Source organism: Asterias amurensis, chromosome 1 (assembly GCF_032118995.1).
Source record: "Asterias amurensis chromosome 1, ASM3211899v1".
NCBI lineage: Eukaryota > Metazoa > Echinodermata > Asteroidea > Forcipulatida > Asteriidae > Asterias > Asterias amurensis.
Window position 1 is genome coordinate 11,596,810 of NC_092648.1, and position 6,000 is coordinate 11,602,809.

Genomic DNA, 6,000 nt, shown 5'->3' on the forward strand with positions numbered 1-6,000 from the left:
GCAATTTCGAGGCATATTTGTGTAGATCATTGTATTCTACTTTTACATCATCTTTCTAACCATACCGATTTTATAACAAACGGTTACATAGCGCTTTTCAAAGACCAACTCGACCGATCCAAGGCAACGTGTTCCTTTTAAGTGACGTACCCATCATTGCCTATATTAGACAGCTGACTTTTAAAGTAAACAATGATATGCTTTCTGTCTAACGAAAACTTCAAATTAAATAGTCTCCAGTCAAGTCTGAATGGTACGTATCTGCAAAAAGTCATTATGTTACCCATGAGGGACTTATAATAGTCTCGCACCTTGGTTTCGTTTTGTTGTTATTATTATCCCAGCCCAGACACTCAATTTGAGCTGAGAGCGGTTAGAATCTGGAGTAGCAACGAGTCCTAAGCCACTCTGTCGCCAATGACTCTCCCGGGTAGTAACGGGCAAAATCAAGGGTCTCTTCACCCCTCAAAGACGAGCTACGGTTGCTAAGAACAATAGAGACTTGTCTGTAAAGTGTAAAGGGGTAGAGGGAGGGAGGGGGTTGATGATGACGATGTGTCCAGTACGAGGGATCACGGTGCTTCGGAACACAGCTTGCGAGGCTAGGGGGTGATTAACCCATTTTGATGGTGGGGCAATAATATGAACATTGCTCGGTCGTCCCGTAGGCTCCCGAGAGGTACAAGTGGTGTTGGCGGCTGCAATCTGCTCCTACTAATTACGAGTTTATTGTGTGCTTATTTTAGGGATATGAATATTAAGATACATTTCACTCTTATGTTTTTAAGCTTCCTATTTTTTTTTTTTTTTTAAAGGCCAATGAATACAGCAAAATGTCTTGCAACGTGTCCGGGCCAATGCGGTCATACGGCAGTGGTTTCTATAGTGAAGTGATTACTTGGGCTATAGCGAATGTTTCAACCCAAGATGAAAATGGTATAGTTACTATGGTCATGATATGGGGTCGATAATGGTCAGCGATGAATTAACATCCACTACCCCATTGTAAATTTAGTATAAATATATATAATGTTTACATGGACAAAATTGCGACAAATTCAAGTATCAAGGGTACACGCTGACTATTTTGAAAGCTCATTTTTCTTATGGGCCATGATGCGGGCCCTTGATTCACCACCACGTTCAGTGTTTAAGTCCAGTGTGGCGTAAATGCACAGTGATCAACATAGAGAGGGATCTGTTCGGGTTGTTATGGAATAACAACTCATAATCTCGACAACAGGGGGTGATACACAACCAAAAGTATCAAACATTATCATCGTGCTGGCATTTTTACTTTTCTCCAATCCAAACCATTGTAACCGAACCGAGGCAGAAATTTAAAGGCAGTGGACACTATTGGTAATTACTCAAAATAATTATCAGCAAAAAACCTCACTTGGTAACGAGTAATGGGGCGAGATTGATAGTATAAAACACTGTGAGAAACGGCTCCCTCTGAAGTGAAGTAGTTTTAGAGAAAGAAGTTATTTTCCACGAATTTGATTTCGAGACTTTAAGTTTAGAAATTGAGGTCTAGAAATCAAGCATCTGAAAGCACACCACTTCGTGTGACAAGGGTGCTTTTTTCTTTCATAGTTATCTCGTAACTCCGACGACCAATCGAGCTCAAATTTTCACAGGTTTTTTTTTTTTGTGCATATGTTGAGATATACCAAGTGAGAAGACTGGTCTTTGACAATTACCAATAGTGTCCAGTGTCTTTAAGCAACAGTCTGTTCCAATTGTGTTAATGTTAATAAGCATGCATTTATGTTTTTGGATACAGGGAACAATACTAAAGATGGTGGCAGCATTATAAAGGTCTATGGTACGCAGTAAACAGGGTAGTAGGCACAAATTACCCTTCCTCGTTTTACTTAGTATCGTTTATGGTTTTCCTTGTTTTATTTTGTTGCTAAGTTTGGTTTGTTTTCGTGTTTATTTGAACCCTTTTTATTTTGAATAATGTCGTTCATTTCTAGTCCTAGACATTCTTTAAACTATTATTTGGCCGAATAGCGTAATACTTTATACTGGTGGTAAGGGTTAGGTATAGAGAGAAAACAAATCCTTGAATCGATTAGAACCTCACACAAAACTAAAACCTGATAAATACATTTTCACTTGACACTGTCCGAGGCGTATCTTAATAATATAATAATAATAATATCGAAGTCTTATATAGCGCACGTATCTACCAAACAAGGTACTCAAGGCGCTGAGTATATACAAACTTTCAGAAAGATAGGTTATTGCAGTGATGAATTCTGAGACCCAATTATTTATCACCTTAAAAGGGTTTACAAGGTGCTACGGCGCATTAAGCAGCCACAACCAGGAACACCGGGGCGAACCCCTTCTCTTTTCGATAAGTGCACTGGGTTCTTTTACATGCGTTACACAACACATGGGACCAACGGCTTTACGTCCCATCCGAAGGACGAAGCAATGGTTAAGTGTCTTGCTCAAGGACACAGTGTCACGGCTGGGGATTCGAACCCACACTCTGCTGATCAGAAACACCAGAGTTTGAATTCGGTGCTCTTAACCGCTCGGCCACGACACTTCCACTATCTTGTAAACGCACAAGGAATAATTTCTGGCCATTTTATAATCGTTCACAGGAATACAAGTAAGGAAATTTGTCTCCACTAATTTTGTTTTCAAATGCTCCCGAAAGTGAACAAAACAAAGTTTAGTTCTGTTAAATCAAGAAGCAAATTGTCAACTAAAAAAACCCAAATAATTACAAAATGTTGACAATGCAGGGGATACAATATTTTCACGTATGATATTGCTTACTCAAAGAACGGTATTTTGGAACATATGCACACGGTCAACACGATCAAGTACAGGCGTTTTTAGTTGATTCTGTGTTCACTGTATCAAAACCATTATGAAAATGCTACTCAAACAAAAACTATAGCTCAAAGAAGAAGAAAAACAAAGCAAGTGCATGTTACGGTTATCACTTTATCGTATCAGTGCCTGCATGTACTTCAACGTTTGATTATTAATCAAAATACTGGACCCATTTCCAATCTGACGCTCTGTATCAACATCGAGGAGTTCAGCCATAAGCTTTGATTTGCTGACTGCAACACGAATTCACTTTTAGCTTCCCCCGACTATCCACACAACGACTGGCTGTGCCGTCATTAGCGCTCTTTACACGGCCTAGCCAGTCACTTAGAGCCAGCCCGTGTATAGAAATTGGCGGTATTAAAAGTGCAATGAAAGTCAAAATGCTACAGCGAGCGCGGTAATAAAAAAAGAACCCATACTGACATTTACTACTCTAACACACTGTTGGGCGGGAGAGCAATAAGCGACATATGGAGGCGAGTTGGACTTTGAAACCTCGCCTGCAATACCCCGACATTTATCAAAGTCATAAAACCGTTTTAATCTCAAATACATATAATCTTGGTGTGCTAATATTAAGAGCGCCATTGGTTGTTATTAATAATTCTTGGTGTGGTAGTGCTGGTGTTGGGCGAATATTGAATTCGGTGGCAATTGGGTTGGCATACAGTGGTCAGAGTTAATGGGGGGACAGACGGTCAGCGGATGGATACACTTGGCTTATAGTGGCTGGTCATCCCAATGATCAAAGAGGAAAACAGAGGCTTTACCGAGATTTGTTCTTATGTAATCTTTAATTAGTACCTTAAACCAACACCGGTTTTTGGTATTGCTAATTTTTACGTTGCGTGTAGCTTCCGTATAAACGCTGTTGTAACAATCGGCAAGTTGTGCACCCACAACGCAACCTTGCTATCCACAGGGCTTTAAATATCTAACAAGTTTAAGAGCAGTCTGTCATCAAACATAGAAACTTCGCATAGAAGAGTGATCAAAAATTAACCCTTGTTTCGAAGTTGTTGCCGTTCACTCACAGAATGTGCATTCAAACTACTTCTTCCGTTTCTTCAATGCCGGACACAAGCAAATGTACGACATAAGCGAATGTACAATAATAACCACATGGAGTATATAATATGAATAATGAACTTACCCCCTCCTGAGCCGTAGTGCAGGGCTTGTTGCTTTTGCTTCCCAGAAATCGAGAGGTCCACATAGGATGAAGCGAATCTTCCAAGCACTAATGGGAGGTAGACCAGTAAACCCAACCCTCAGCTTCCACAACTGAAACACCAACACAGAAAACAATCTCATAAAACCATATCAGAGATACAAACATGCGTCTTGTTCAGGCTAAACAAAAATGACATCATAATTGCCCGGCCTTTAGTCGGCACTGGGAGGAGGAAGGGGGCGACTATACGGCGAAGAAGGGACCCGTCAACAAGCTAGCATTGTTGCTCATTTTACCAACACACTGAAAGGCTGTTTTTGTCTACTGTGTCTTAACGGAAGATTTCTGCAGTTACAGACGCCAGTGAATCCCATTCATTTCCCCTACTTCGTTTGTCCTACCTTACAGCTCTACTGTCCAGCAAAAGAGTCTGCTAATTACCCAAATACCATAATTGCGTTTGTTGTGATATCCATCCGTGACGCTAGGTTTCTTCGCTCTGTCTTTTGTCCGTACGAGGATGGGGTATTATACCCTCCTCTCCAAGTTGAGTGGAGTGGAGACAGGTAGAAGAATGCCCAAGAAATTAGAGCTTTCTTGGCTGGTAGACCATGAGTAGACACAGCCAGATGCATGGATCTATTGATAGAGAGAGGGTGGGCCGATGACCACCGGTTTGTCTCCGGATGAAGTTAACGCACCACGCACCAAAAGACTAAAAAGAGCCGTTTATGTGATGGTATGATTGGGACCTATCTAGGTGGAAATGATTTGTTTGTGTCAAACTCTCTCACAAGACGTCTTGTGATAAACAACTTTGACGATTTATAACAAACCACCAACTTATCCAATGCTGTTTTACGCCACTTCAGCTAGCATTCAAACGAGTCGTAACGGTCTCATGTTTTGATACCAGCAGAGTGTTTCTCAAAAGCTTGACTCTGCCACAAAACAATAGGTCATTACCACTTTGGACATTACATTTATAGGTCATTTCGGTTGGTGAGCAGTTTGATAGCAGATTTTGTTTTCTTTCTTTGAACTTTACATTGCAAAAAAACACCCAAAAAGCACAAACTTTTAAACTTGTAACGATTTACGGAATGGTTTTTTAGGGTTTACACATTACATAAATGGAATGTTGAAGAAAATATGGAAGCGTTAAATCATTTTTTTTGTAAACTAATTTTGAAAAGAGAAAATATCACTACAAATAATCTAGGCATAATTACATTTGTGTTTGGAACATTGTGTATGAATCTTTGTTAGACACTGCTGGTGAAGATAACCGTGTTTGTCTGAAATACATGTTCATTACATTTACCCATTCTCAAACACACTTAAAGACACTGGACACTATTGATAATTGCCAAAGACCAGTCTTCTCACTTGGTGTATCCAAACCTATAAACAAAATAACAAACCTGTGCAAAATTGAATTCAATTGGTCGTCGAAGTTGCGAGATAAAAAGGAAGAAAAAACATCCATGTCACACGAAGTTGTGTGCTTTCTGTGAATTCAGGTGCTTGATTTCGGGACCTCAAAATCTAATCCCGAAGTCTCGAAATCAAATTATAATGTTTTAGTGGAAAATTACTTCTTTCTCGAAAACTACGTTACTGCAGAGGGAGCTGTTTATCACAATGTTTTATACAATCAGCAGCTCGTCAATACTCGTTACCAAGTAAGGTTTTATGCTAATAATTATTTTGAGTAATAACCAATAGAGTCCACTGCCAAACAAAGATAAGTGTCTTCTAAGTATAGGTACCGAGTACTTACACCAATAAAGGACTGTCGATGAAGTAACCCAGTAATTTAACCCATTTGGGTATACTATGATTTCCTTCCTACAATAACAAGGCATGACACACCCAATAAGGCACCGGAAACCTTGTATCAACTCTACTCTCTTTCAACACACGAATTCTTTCACCTTTTTTTGTCTTCTTCTGAA

General features: G+C 39.8%; 1 protein-coding gene across 1 annotated transcript in view; it reads right to left on the bottom strand.

Moving 5' to 3' along the window:
- The window catches only part of LOC139945662 (homeobox protein Nkx-2.2-like), a 57,121-nt gene extending 52,974 nt beyond the window's left edge, over nt 1-4,147 (bottom strand). Inside the window, exon 1 of the mRNA XM_071943048.1 lies at nt 4,022-4,147. The gene's annotated coding sequence lies outside the window, so the exon portion shown is untranslated. The remainder of the gene's footprint in view (nt 1-4,021) is intronic.
- Between the last annotated feature and the right edge of the window lie 1,853 nt (nt 4,148-6,000).